The following is a 15151-nucleotide window of genomic DNA, read 5'->3' on the forward strand; positions in this document are numbered from 1 at the left end:
ATACAATCACATCTCATAAATAAGTACAATGGAAGAGAAGGAAATGAACAACTGCATATGCAAAATAAACTCCTTAACAAAAAAACACTAGGTTTCATTGATGGCTACATGAGGTCTACCCTAATTTATATCCTTCTCTCACACCCCTCTGCTTGCTTATATAGGATTCTGAGTCTGGGTTAACTTACATATAGCACCAAGAGCCACCCCAATTGGAGGGCTGGGGATTACTGATACAGAATGATCCAAAAATGTTAAGGAACTACAGAGCTGAACTCCCTCCAGTTCACAGGAAAGTCGTCATAAATTTCAGCAAATTATACCTGAAAAATATTTTGATTTTGATTCGTAGAGCTTGACAGCTGTAATAGATCCAGTTCCAAGGAAGTGCATTACAACTTTTACCATACAATCATTTTCAGTTCATCAATATTTACGCAGTTACTCCATTCTTCCCATTCCCAACATACACACATTAAAATAAATCATAAATTGGTTATCTTGTACATATAACCAGTTGCTTAAAGGTAAGTATATCTGTTTTGGTTTCAAGCAACAGAAATCAAATCTGAGTAATTTAAGCAAAGGAGTGGTCATTTATTGAAACCAAAGAAACTGTTGAACCGTTAAGCCTTGAGAAAGACACCAATATATCCCTAGAGTCTCAGTAAGTATGCAGAAGTTCTCTCTAATGAGCTAATTACTCCTCGCATGACTCCAGGGAGTCCTGGCCTCCTGACCATTCCAGTTTGTGTTTCAGATTTCCAGAACCAAGAACCTAGTTGGGTTGGCCTAGTTTGGATCATATGCCTACCCCTAGATCACCAAGGGGTAGGATCAGCGTATGTAGGCCTATTACCGGGGGGGGGGGGGGGGGTCCTGAAAATGGAGAAGTTGTCTTTGGCATTAAAGTAAGTTTTTAAAATAGTCCCTCTCTTTGAGGAGTTAGATTTCCCAGTTCACCATTGCTTCTTTTCTAATACTTATTCTGAGTATAACACAACAACTATGGAGAACTATAGGAGAAAGGAGAGTGTAAAAATAGTAAAATGAGCGTAACATACAACCCAACACTTTACATTCACCTCAACATGTAAGAGCTACTTCGTGATTTATTCTTCATCTTGTGGACATGGAGAGCTCCAGGAAAACAAGAGTCACCTAGAGTCACAAACGGATCTGATTTCTAGAGTCAAGAGAACAGAATGAGGTTTACCCCAAAGCCTAGCGAGAGCTTTATACTCCCTTAAACAGCCAGCAGAGGGATTCCTCAGAATCAGTGCTTCATGGTATCTCCAATATTGCTCTGACAGGAAGACATTACCTTTCTTTGTGAATTTTGAAAAACAACAAAAAAAACAAATAAAAATCCTAACTTCAAAAAAAAAATGAGGAGGAAGCAAAGACTCTGGGTTGATATATGATGACTGTCTAAACATAGAAATTTACAGGGTGCCTGGGGAGCTCAGTCAGTTAAGTGTCTGACTTTTGATTTCAGCTCATTTGAGATCAAGGTCTTGAGATCAAGCCCTGCGCTGGGCTCTATGCTGAGCTTGGAGCCTGCTTAATATTCTCTCTTTCCCCCTCTGCCCCTTCCCCTGCAATGTATCTACTCTCTTTAAAAAAAAAACAAAAACAAAAAAAACCTCCACAAAACTGTGTGTGTGTGTGTGTGTGTGTGTAAATTTACTTCTTCAAGAAGCAAATGGGTCTACTGTTTCTTTCTGTTGGAAAGGTTGCTTGATGAGCTCAGTTTTGAATTACATGAAAACACTTCTACACAGCGAACACTTTGAGTCTAATGAGAAATGTCAAATGGAAAATGTAACTAAAAGAGTCTTGCTCAAAAAGTCCCTGCTGATGAAACCTGAAATCAATATTGATGAATTTGGCTTGTCCAATCTTTGCTGAGTGGAATGAACTGGGTTGGTAGGAGAAGTTATTTTAGCTGTATTTCCTCAGCGTGCTAATAGAGATTTTTCCCTGTTCCTCCAGCCACACATGTGGCATACATTTATTATTTACAATACATGCACAGGAAGCACTTGATTGATGAGATAACCCCTCTTTCAGAAAGATCTTTTCCAAATGGGACTTTATACTGTAGGTGTTAAATCAAGTACCATAAAGTCAGTAAGATATAATTTTTCAACCATAGATTTTGTTTCCGATAAAAATATCACAAGGGTGATTTTTTTTTGTAGACAGTATGTGATGTAAAATATGGTTACAGATAAATATAGACTGTGCCTCTATATTTTTCTCTTTACATGCTCTCAAAGGCTTTGTGTATGGTGTGTATACAAGCTTACATAAATATGAGAGGAAAGAGAGAATAAGAGACTGGAGAGACTGAAACTGGGATGGTTCCTGTATAAAATGTAATCATATAGAGGAGGTTATTGTATTCATGTAGATTTTCGCCCATACTTAGATATTCATATTGTACTATTCCATTGAATAAGAAGTATGAGCATTCAAAATAGCATCTATGCGGCGTCAAAACATCTATGATTCAAATTTGATTTTGAAACATCACGATTGCTACCCTATGAATGTTCCCATCTAGGTTTAGAAAGCAAATTTTGCTTTTAAAGAAGGGAATAACATTTAGGACCCTGTGAAATTCATATCATTTGGCTTAATATGAGCTACTGGTTTTAAGTCTGACCACATCCAAATACAGTTCTGCCTGCTTTACGAGTTGTTAAGAGTCTTTTGTGTGTTTGTGTGTGTGTGTGTGAGCACTGAAAATTTCCTTTTTAAAGAAATAACTCTTTCCTTTCCAAATCATCACCTTATAGCTTTCCTGTCAATAGTATTCACCAAGAGCACATTTCATGGACAATTACAGTCACAAAAAGAAAACATTCATATATGTTAAGTATATGTATTAAGACATATTTATTTATACGTAATATATATGCATATATGCATATATGCATTTATAAATGCAAACATGTCTAAATTATAAGTAATTTGACATCATTCTAATTAACATTCTTACAATAGATCAGGCACTGTTCTCAATGACTTGTAAATATTTACTCATTTACTTTGTATGACAACACTATAAGACAGGTATTATTATGACTATTCTTCTCAATTTTCAAATGGCGGCACAGAGGGACGGTGCGTTTTGTGACTGGCCTCAGGTCTCTCTCTGAAACTGCTCAGCCAGAATAAGTACCCAGCAGACTAGACACAGTCTGCAGGTTCGCTCACCATGCTATCCAGAACAGGGGTCAGGATTTCTGTTGCATATTCTTCTTTTTTTAACAATACATTTTAAATGTTGTTCACAGGCAATTACAACACTGCACCAAGGGCTGGATGTGGCCTGGAGGCCATAGTTCGCCAATTCCAGTTCACTGCCAGATATTCTCACACAAGTTTTTAAAATGTAAATGCAATAAATGTAGACAAGAGAGCTTTAATTTTTGTGGACAAGTACTCTGTCAACTTCACAGTTTTTCCCAAAGACTTTATGGTCACCCCCCTCTAAAATCTTGTCCACCCTTTAACCACGTCTGGGTTTGAGCTCCTCATAGTCCAGTTCTTATCCTGTGACCCCACCAACCAGGCTCAGGTGACTGGTCCCAGGGGATCTTGTCACCCAATCTGGGACAGAGGAGTGGGAATTCTTACCTTGAGTAACAGTCCCCATCTATTCTGCTTGAGGGTCTGTATCAAATGAAATAGGAGGATTTCCAGTGGTCGTGGTTTCCACCAGCTGATCTGGCAAAGCTGGGACGGTCAGCCTGAAAGGGAGAGAACTGAGTCAACACACAGACAAGAGCAGGGTGACATATGGAGAAAGGATCTTGACAGCGAGTCCTTCATTCAGTTTATTCCTAAGGCTCAGCCGCATTCTTGTCCTTGAATTTCCTGAGAAAACTTCTATTTCCTTGTAATAAATCCCCCTCTGCCTCCCTACTCAGCTATCTGGCATTGGTTTCTGTTGCTTATAAACAAAACTAATACTTTTTATGCGTACGTACCATTTTTAATTAGCCAGCATGTTTAGACAGCGAAATTATTTTTAGGGAACTGGCTCACTAAAAGATTAAGAAAATGCATTCTTTCAGATGACTTCAGAGGTTTTTAGTTCAGATATTTCCATTTAGACATTTAAAATACACCTCTGAAGCAGTACTCATTTCCCTACCACCTCCAAAAGCAGTTCTAGTCACTCAAAGGCCAGAAGCTGATGTACAGGGCAGTTCTACAATTTTTAAAACTCCTACTATTTTCCAGCACTTTTCTTCCCTTCAGCTGTCACCCATGACCCAAAATTGTACCTGGGGCAGAATCATCACTAGACACATATGGTGTCAAAAGGATCAATGAATCAATACACATTTTAATGATTTTTTTAATGTTTAATAACCCTCAAAAGGCCCCTCTTCATCTGAAAAGGATTTTAATTTAAATAACTACTTATAAAAAATGATTAAGAAAAAATCCTAGGTAAAAATAAGAAAAAAAGAAGAAATCAGGGTGAGGGGAATCTTGTTTTAAGATAAATATGTTAAAGTGAAAACACAATACATGTGACATCTAAAGGAAAGACTGTGGTTTTTACGTTTTTGTTGCAATTTTTTAAAAAATGGGATTATAACAATATGCATAGAATTTCCAAACCCTTTAGGAACATCAAGCCGAAATTCGTATGTGGAATTAATGGGGGCTATTTCTCTACCATCTCTTCTCCTGGAAGCCACATAAAACTGTAGTCACACTTTCAGGGCAAATGGCAAAAATCACCCTCTATCTATCTATCTATCTATCTATCTATCTATCTATCTATCTATTTATTATTTATTTATTATTGTTATGTTAATCACCATACATGACATCATTAGTTTTTGATGCAGTGTTCCATGATTCATTATTTGTGCATGACGTCCAGTGCTCCATGCAGAACATGCCCCCCTTAATAGCCATCACCAGGCCAACCCATACTCCCACCCCCCTCCCCTCTAGAACCCTCAGTTTGTTTTTCAGAGTGCATCTTCTCTCATGGTTCGTCCCCCCTTCCAATTCCCCCCCTCATTCTTCCCCTCCTACTATTTTCTTTTTATTTTATTTTATTTATTTATTTATTTGAGAGATCAAGAATGAGAGAGAGTACATGAGACGGGGGAGGGTCAGAGGGAAAACAGGCTCCTCGCTGAGCAGGGAGCCCAATGAGGGACTCGAACCCGGGATTCCAGGATCATGACCTGAGCCGAAGGCAGTCGCTTAACCAACTGAGTCACCCAGGCGCCCTTTTTTTTTTCTTAACACATATTGCATTATTTGTTTCAGAGGTACAGATCTGTGATTCAACAATCTTGCACAACTCACAGCACTCACCATAGCACATACCCTCCCCAATGTCTATCACCCAGTCACCCCATCCCTCCCACCTCAACCCCCACTCCAGCAAACCTCAGTTTGTTTCCTAAGATTAAGAATTCCTCGTATCAGTGAGGTCATATGATACATGTCTTTCTCTGATTGACTTATTTCGCTCAGCATAACACCCTCCACTTCCATCCATGTCATTACAAATGGCAAGATCTCATTCCTTTTGATGGCTGCATAATATTCCATTGTGTGTGTGTGTGTGTATATATATATATATATATACCACATCTTTTTTTTTTTTAAGAATTTTATTTATTTATCTGCCAGAGAGAGACAAAGCGAGAGAAGGAACACAGCAGGGGGAGTGGTAGAGAGAGAAGCAGGCTCCCTACCGAGCAGGGAACCCGATGCGGGGCTCGATCCCAGGACCCTGGGATCACGACCTGAGCCGAAGACAGACGCTTAACGACTGAGCCACCCAGGCGCCCCTATACAACACCTTCTTTATCCATTCACCTGTCGATGGACATCTTGGCTCTTTCCACAGTTTGGCTATTGTGGACATTGCTGCTATAAACATCGGGGTGCACATACCCCTTGGGATCCCTACATTTGTATCTTTGGGTAAATACCCAGTAGTGCAATGGCTGGATCGTATGGTAGCTCTATTTTCAACTTTTTGAGGAACCTCCATACTGTTTTCCAGAGTGGCTGCACCAGCTTGCATTCCCACCAACAGTGGAGGAGGGTTCCCCTTTCTCCGCATCCCTGCCAACATCTGTCATTTCTTGACTCGTTAATTTTAGCCATTCTGACTGGTGTGAGGTGGTATCTCATTGAGGTTTTGATTTGGATTTCCCTGATGCCGAGCGATGTTGAGCACTTTTTCATGTGTCTGTTGGCCATTTGGATGTCTTCTTTGGAAAAATGTCTGTTCATGTCTTCTGCCCATTTCTTGATTGGATTCTTTGTTCTTTGGGTGTTGAGTTTGATAAGTTCTTTATAGATTTTGGATACTAGCCCTTTATCTGATATGTCATTTGCAAATATCTTCTCCCATTCTGTCGGTTGTCTATTGGTTTTGTTGACTGTTTCTTTTGATGTGCAAAAGCTTTTTATCTTGATGAAGTCCCAATAGTTCATTTTTGCCCTTGCTTCCCTTGCCTTTGGTGATGTTTCTAGGAAGAAGTTGCTTTGGCTGAGGTTGAAGAGGGTGCTGCCTGTGTTCTCCTTTAGGATTTTGATGGACTCCTATCTCACATTTAGGTCTTTCAACCATTTGGAGTCTATAATTGTGTGTGGTGTAAGGAAATGGTCAAGTTTCATTCTTCTGCATGTGGCTGTCCAATTTTCCCAACACCATTTGTTGAAGAGACTGTCTTCCTTCCATTGGACATTCTTTCCTGTTTTATCAAAGATGAGTTGACCATAGAGTTAAGGGTCCATTTCTGGGCTCTCTCTTCTGTTCCATTAAACTATGTGTCTGTTTTGTGCCAGGACCATACTGTCTTGATGATGACAGCTTTGTAATAGAGCTGGAAGTCTGGAATTGTGATGCCGCCGGCTTTGCTTTTCTTTTTCAACATTCCTCTGGCAGGGTCTTTTCTGGTTCCATACAAATTTTAGGATTATTTGTACCATTTCTTTGAAAAAAGTGGTTGGTATTTTGATGGAGATTGCATTGAATGTGTAGATTGCTCTAGGTAGCATTGACATGTTCACAATATTTGTTCTTCCAATCCATGAGCATGGAACGTTTTTCCATTTCTTTGTGTCTTCCTCAATTTCCTTCATGAGTATTTTATAATTTTTTGAGTACAGATCCTTTGCCTCTTTCCTTAGATTTATTCGTAGGTATCTTATGGTTTTGGGTACAATTGTAAATGGGATCAACTCCTTAATTTCTCTTTCTTCTGTCTTGTTGTTGGTGTATAGGAATGCCACTGATTTCTGTGCATTGATTTTATATCCTGCCACTTTACTGAATTCCTGTATGAGTTCTAGCAGTTTTGGGGTGGAGTCTTTGGGGTTTTCCACATAAAGTATCATATCATCTGCAAAGAGTGGGAGTTTGACTTCTTCTTTGCCGATTTGGATGCCTTTGATTTCTTTTTCTTGTCTGATTGCTGAGGCTAGGACTTCTAATACTACGTTAAATAGCAGTGGTAATAGTGGACATTCCTGACAAATTCCTGACCTTAGGGGGAAAGCTCTCAGTTTTTCCCCATTGAGAATGGTATTCACTGTAAGTTTTTCATAGATGGCTTTTATGATATTGAGGTATGTAACCTCTATGCCTATACTCTGAAGAGTTTTGATCAAGAAAGGATGCTGTACTTTGTCAAATGCTTTTTCAGCATCTATTGAGAGGATCATATGATTCTTGTTCTTTATTTTGATAGTGTATTGTATCACATTGATTGATTTGCGGATGTTGAACCAACCTTGAAGCCCAGGGATAAATCCCACTTGGTCGTGGTGAATAATCCTTTTAATGTACTGTTGGATCCTATTGGCTAGTATTTTGGTGAGAATTTTTGCGTCCATGTTCATCAGGGATATTGGTCTGTAATTCTCCTTTTGAATGGAGTCTTTGTCTGGTTTGGGAATCAAGGTAATGGTGGCCTCATAAAACGAGGTTGGAAGTTTTCCTTCCATATTTATTTTTTGGAACAGTTTCAGAAGAATAGGTATTAAATCTTCTTAAAATGTTTGGTAGAATTCCCCTGGGAAGCCATCTGGCCCTGGGCTTTTGTTTTGGGGGGATTTTTGATGAGTGCTTCAATTTCCTTAGTGGTTATAGGTGTGTTCAGGTTTTCTATTTCTTCCTGGTTCAGTTTTGGTAGTTGATACATCTCTAGGAAGGCAACCATTTCTTCCAGGTTATCGAATTCGCTGGCATAGAGTTGCTCATAATATGTTCTTATAATTGTTTGTATTTCTTTGGTGTTGGTTGTGATCTCTCCTCTTTCATTCATGATTTTGTTGATTTGGGTCCTTTCTCTTTTCTTTTTGATAAGTCTGGCCAGGGGTTTATCAATCTTGTTAATTCTTTCAAAGAACCAGCTCCTAGTTTCGTTGATCTGTTCTACTGTTCTTTTGGGTTCTATTTCATTGATTTCTGCTCGGATCTTTATTATTTCTCTTCTCCTGCTGGGTTTAGGCTTTATTTGCTGTTCTTCTCCAGCTCCTTTAGGTGTAGGGTTAGGTTGTGTACTTGAGACCCTTCTTGTTTCTTGAGAAAGGCTTGTATTGCTATATACTTTCCTCTTAGGACAGCCTTTGCTGCATCCCAAAGATTTTGAACAGTTGTGCTTTCATTTTCATTGGTTTCCACAGATTTTTTAAATTCTTCTTTAATTTCCTGGTTGACCCATTCATTCTTTAGTAGGATGCTCTTTAGCCTCCATGTATTTGAGTTCTTTCCAACTTTCCTCTTGTGATTGAGTTCTAGTTTCAAAGCATTGTGGTCTGAAAATAGGCAGGGAATGATCCCAATCTTTCAGTACCAGTTGAGACCTGATTTGTGACCTAGGATGTGATTGATTCTGGAGAATGTTCCATGGGCACTAGAGAAGAATGTGTATTCCGTTGCTTTGGGATGGAATGTTCTGAATATGTCTGTGAAGGTCCAGTGTGTCATTTAAAGTCTTTATTTCCTTGTTGATCTTTTGCTTACATGATATGTCCATTTCAGTGAGGGAGGTGTTAAATCCCCCACTATTATTGTATTGTTGTTGATGTGTTTCTTTGCTTTTGTTATTAATTGCCTTACATAATTGGCTGCTCCCATGTTAGGGGTATAGATATTTACAATTGTTAGATCTTCATTTTGGATAGACCCTTTAAGTAGGATATAGTGTCCTTCCTCATCTCTTATTACAGTCTTTGGTTTAAAATCTAATTTGTCTGATATAAGGATTGCCACCCCAGCTTTCTTTTGGTTTTCCACCCCCTCACTTTCAATCTGGGGGTGTCTTTGGGTCTAAAATGAGTCTCTTGCAGACAGCATTTCGATAGGTCTTTTTTTTTAATCTAATCTTATAGACTGTGTCTTTTGACAGGGGCATTTAGCCCATTTACATTCAGGGTAACTATTGAAAGATATTAATTTAGTGCCATTGTATTGCCTGTAAGGTGACTGTTACTGTATATTGTCTCTGTTCCTTTCTGGTCTGTGTTACTTTTAGGCTCTCTCTTTGCTTAGAGGAGCCCTTTCAATATTTCTTGTAGGGCTGGTTTCGTGTTTACAAATTCCTTCAGTTTTTGTTTGTCCTGGAAGCTTTTTATCTCTCCTTCTATTTTCAATGACAGCCTAGCTGGATAGAGTATTCTTGGCTGCATATTTTTCTCATTTAGTGCTCTGAATAGATCCTGCCAGTCCTTTCTGGCCTGCCAGGTCTCTGTGGATAGGTCTGTTGCCAGTCTAATGTTTCTACCCTTGTAGGTTACATATCTCTTCTCCCGAGCTGCTTTCAGGATTTTCTCTTTGTCTATGAGACTCGTAAGTTTTACTATTAGATGTCGGGGTGTTGACCTATTTTTATTGATTTTGAGAGGGGTTTTCTGTGCCTCCTGCATTTTGAAGCCTGTTTCCTTTCCCAAATTAGGGAAGTTCTCTGCTATGATTTGCTCCAATATACCTTCTGCCCCTCTCTCTCTTTCTTCTTCTTCTGGGATCCCAATTATTCTAATGTTGTTTCGTCTTATGGTATCGCTTATCTCTCAAATTCTGCCTTCGTGATCCAGTAGTTGTTTATCTCTCTTTTTCTCAGCTTCTTTATTTTCCATCTTTTGGTCTTCTATATTACTGATTCTCTCTTCTGCCTCATTTATCCTAGCAGTTAGCACCCCCATTTTTCATTGCACCTCATTAATAGCCTTTTTGATTTTGACTTGGTTAGATTTTAGTTCTTTTATTTCTCCAGAAAGGGTTTCTCTAATAACTTCCATGTTTTTTTCAAGCCCAGCTAGTATCTTTAAAGTGATGATTCTGAACTCTAGATCTGACATCGTACTAGTGTCTGTATTGAGTAGGTCCCTGGCAGTCGGTACTACCTCTTGTTCTTTTTTTGAGGTGATTTTTTCTGTCTTGTCATTTTGTCCAGAGGAGAATAGATGAATGAGAGAACAAAATGCTAACAGGGTAACAACGTCCCCAGAAAATATACTCTAAACAAATCAGAAAAGACCTGAAGCCGGGGGAAAGAAAGGGAAAGAAAGAAAAAAGAAAAAAAAGAAAAAGTAAAAGATAAAAACAAACAATAACAGAACAAAACAAAAAAAAACCCAGAATATGTTCAAATATGATCAGGCTGGTGCAAAGATCAGTGCCACACACTATATTTTGGGTGTATTTTGGTCTGTTAGAAGAAAGTGTCTCCCAAAATTTTAAAGAAAGGAAAACTTATGTATGTACAAAAATAAGGGTTGATATGATGAACAGATGGAATATGACTGTAAAGATGAAAATTATTAAAAATTTTATAAAAGGAATTGATAAGAAGTTTTTTGAAAAAAGAAAGAAGAGGATTTAAAGAAAAAAAGAAAAAAAAAGGGAGAGAATGTGATCAGGCAGGAGACTAGAACAAAGCCATACACTAGAGATTTAGGGTATATTTTGATTTGTTAGAAGAAACTGTATCTCAAAATTTTAAAGAGAGAACAACTTATATATATATGCCAAAAATAAGGGCAACTACTATGAAGGGATAGAATATGACTCTAAAAATGAAAAATAAAAATGTTTTTTTAAAAAAGGGATTGATAAGATGTTGGTTAAAAAAGGGAAAAAGAAAAATTCAAAAAAAAAATTTGAAAGACTAAAGAATCATGGTAAAAAAGCCTTGAATTCTATGTGCAGGATTCCCCTAGCACTGGAGTTCTGCCGTTCTCATTGATCGGTAAACTTGGTCTTGGCTGGCTGTTCTCACTGATCTTCTGGGGGAGGGGCCTGTTGCTGTGGTTCCCAAATGTCTTTGCTGGAGGCAGGATTGCCACGCCCTTGCCAGTCCGGGCTAAGTAATCTGCTCGGGTTTGCTCTCGGGGGCTTTTGTTCCCTGCAAGCTTTCCGTACAGCTTTGGAGGCTGAAAGTGAAAATGGCGGCCTCCCAATCTCCACCCGGAGGACCCGAGAACTCGGGGGCCCGCTCCTAAGTGATCCTCCAGAGAAAAGCAGTCAGTCACTCCTGTCTCCCCGGTCTCCGGCCACACTCCGTGCTTACCCGGCCTGTGACCGATCGTTTCTATCTCTGGCACCCGACCCCGTGCAGAGTCTCCAAACCCAGCAGATCCCTGCAGTGCCCTCCCGCGCGGCTCCTCCTGGGGGAGGAAGGGGAGTCTCCCCGGATCTGCCGCTTGTTGGGTCCCTGCTGGAGGAGCAGTGGCCTGACTGTGCCCCGGATCTTTGTTTATGGCAACCCCGAGCTGAGAGCCCACGCCTCGGCTCCGTCTCTGCAGCCGGCTTCCCTGCTCCGATCCCTGGGAGCTCTGCTGCACTCAGGCACCCCAGTCTTTCTGTGACCCAGAGGCTCCTGAGACCACACTGTCCCGCTAGGGTTCCACCCCCTGGTTAGCCACTGGAGCGACGTCCCTCAGCGGAGCCGACTTCTAAATGTTCCAATTTTGTGCTCCACGGCTCTATCACTTGCCAGAAGTGGCCGACGGAGGCCCCCTCCCCTGCCGTCTATCCTCCCGAATATCGCCTCAGATTCACTTCTCCGCACGTCCTACCTTCCAGAAAGTGGTCGCTTTTCTGTTCAGAGAGTTGTTGCTATTCTTTTCTTCGATCTCCTGTTGAGTTCGTAGGTGTTCAGAATGGCTTGATCCTTATCCAGCTGAATTCCTGAGACCAGACGAAATCCAAGTCTCCTACTCCTCCGCCATCTTGCTCCGCACCCCCACCCTCTCTTTTTTTAAATGTGTTCTGAAGAATGGCCAAGGAACCTGTCATCCTGGTGAGGTCAGTCTCACCAGCTGCTTTCTTCAGTTTAGTTCCACAAGCCAAATGAATCAACTGACATAAATGGGATACAGTATGGCAAAGTGATTTCTTTAAGAAATTCACAGATTTTTTTAAAGTGAATAATCAAATGGGAGTATTCAGTATCATAAGATTGGCCTATACATTTGGCATACATACACACGCACACACACACACACACATACACACAATGTTTCAAAGGGACCAGCTTCATTATGAGTCCTGTTGAGCCTTCTCGATGAAACTAATGACACTGATGACATCTGGCCACCAAATATTAGTTGGATACCATGCATTTACCACTGCATATTCTTGTTCCTGCACCTGAAGATTCTGTGCTTCAAACACGCAACACCAGAAGATCCATTCTGTGTTTTCCACAGTTCTGGTCTCATTCCATTTCCCCACACACAGGACTGCCTTCAGTTGTTAACTCTACCCCAGAAGGTCAGGAGGTCACCTGGAAACAGTCCTGTAAAATAAGAATCTATACTTAAAACACAGAAACCCACTTTTCTGGGTTGGAAGGTATTTTCATTTGAGCACTCAGACGATAATGACCATTGTCCATCAGTTGCCAAATGACCTTCTCTCTTGGGATCCTTACTGTTTCCTTGTTATTACACAGAGTAACAACTCTTTGGTACTCATTTCCTGAAGAAGATTACTTTTCAGTATCAGACTTCACCAACAAGCCTTTTCCCAGCCAAGGACTACAGATCTACACTGTGCCTAACAGAGTGACTTTCCCAGTAAAGCTGAATGGGGAAGAACACAAACAAACAAACAAGAATGAGAGTTTGCTGAGTTGCTCCACTGCCGCTCATAAATGAGTACTTCACTGGGCTGTGCTCATGTAAAAGAGAAAAGTTTAGCCAGAACAGTGGTACAACTTCCCGACCAGGATTTAGGGGCCCACCAAAATAGGAGAAAACAGTGTCCATGACCGAGACTCGGTCCATGTCAGTTAGAAAAGGAATATGGAATGTTTCAAAGATTTTCAATAGACACTGGTTCATTCCAAGTGATTGTTTTACACAGAAGGTCACGTGGACCAGGTCCACGTACCAGATAGAAGTCCACACGTGTTGAGTGACCACCTCATGAATACGAGACTTGGGAGTCACGATGTGGCTTTGAATCTGGAGTATTTAAAACATGCTAGCTAGCTGTACTGAAAAGATATCCAATCTCAGTGAGCCTCAATTTTCCTTATCTACTAGACATATCTAGTTCATAATCTTGTTTCAAAAACTAGATGAAATAATCTCTGTGCAAATATCTAACCAGCACAATAGGTACACAATAATGAAATAAAGTTTCCTTTAATGGCATCCAGAGGGTGATGACAACGTGGGCCAACTCTAAGCAGCTGAAACTGACAGCTGGTATGGCCACCAAACAAACCCACAGAAAAATGCAAATCCACATCAAGATGATGTCTTCCTCAGCAAACACTTTTCCTACAGCTGGGAATTCAGAAAATGTCTGTGTCTCTAATGTAATAAAGGAATAGAGGACTACTGGAATGCATATAGGATAAAATCCAGTAACAATGTCAGAAAAGGTTTCTCTATAAAAATTCAATTTAGCGAAACTCAACCTATAATGACTGGGAGCAGTAGGCATCCCTTATGTTTTATGATTTACAGAGTGTTTACATGGTGTAGTTTGGGTCTCTCAGGAAACAGACTTTGGGATGGAGATTTGTATGAAGGGAATTAACTGGGAATAGCTTCTTTGAGGGAGCAGGGGAAGCAGGATTGGACAAAGGGATAAGTCGAACCACAAGGCTGTAACCACAGACTTGAGCAATTCCACAGGGGGGCTAGAAAGCTGCAGTGGTCCATCAGAGTGTCCCAGACTAAGAACAAAACAGACATTTGCCCCCATGCTTTTACCCGTCACTGAAAGCAGGCTACACCTAAAGAGAGGATGTAAACTTGGGAGAGGCAGCTCTGTCCAGTCCCAAAAAAGACTCAGCTCTGAGTGGTAAACAGCCATAGTCATAGTAGCTGGAGAATAAGCACCTTGGTCCTAAAGCAGGATCTGGGTGCATCACAGACCCACCAGAAACCACTCCTTGCCACCTAAACCACTTGCTTCACATAGTAAGTCCATTCCTTCTAGAAATAACTCCCACAAATTTCTAGTTTGTGCCTTTTCCTGGGGAACCTTTCAGGAGGACAGTTATTGAGACAAATTAGAACTTCTGCCTTTACAACTGGTCATGGGGACATACTTGGTACTCAATGTCTTCTTTATTATCCATTCTAGGCTTCTCTCACCCTCTGCTAGCACCCCTGTAGGTCATGATGGTTTACCAGGTGCGGATGTAGACTCTCATCCCTAACCAGTCTAAATCCTGGTCAGCAAGCCCTTCTCAGGCTGTAGCTGTAGCACTTTGTCCACTTACTGTCAAAACTGTACAAAAGAGAACCAAGAAACATCCCCAGTAGAGCACCTGGGAATCAAAGGCCTTCTTCCCTGCCCCCTGTTATACAAAAGCAACCCTATCTTCTCCTAACATCCAGGTCAATTACTCCTGCTGGGATGATGACTCATTCCCTTGTCTGCTCATGTCCTGGCAATCAGAGCCCAGGGTGGCCAGGTGACAGTCATAGCTTACAACATAATAGGATTCTTGCTGTGTCCCCTATGGAAGTATTCAGCCTCTGGGAACCTCCAGAACTAAACAGCTTAGACTTGCAGAAATACAAAGTATAAATTCCTCCAAGTAGGCCACTGGGAGTGATGACATGCAGGGCTACTTCTATTTCCAACCCTTTCTAGACCCAAGTCTTCTGCCTATTAAGG

The 15151-nt window shown here is 40.5% G+C and overlaps 1 long non-coding RNA gene across 1 annotated transcript in view; it reads right to left on the reverse strand.

Annotated features, from left to right (window-relative positions):
* Positions 1-15151, reverse strand: part of LOC129046031 (uncharacterized) — a 414819-nt gene that overhangs the window by 220989 nt on the left and 178679 nt on the right. Inside the window, exon 2 of the long non-coding RNA XR_010407794.1 lies at positions 3649-3761. This is a non-coding gene — a long non-coding RNA (uncharacterized LOC129046031). The remainder of the gene's footprint in view (positions 1-3648; positions 3762-15151) is intronic.

The sequence above is a fragment of the Mirounga angustirostris genome, unplaced genomic scaffold (assembly GCF_029215605.1).
Source record: "Mirounga angustirostris isolate CCGP_5_RB_7025 unplaced genomic scaffold, mMirAng1.0.hap1 SCAF_15, whole genome shotgun sequence".
Taxonomy (NCBI): Eukaryota; Metazoa; Chordata; class Mammalia; order Carnivora; family Phocidae; genus Mirounga; species Mirounga angustirostris.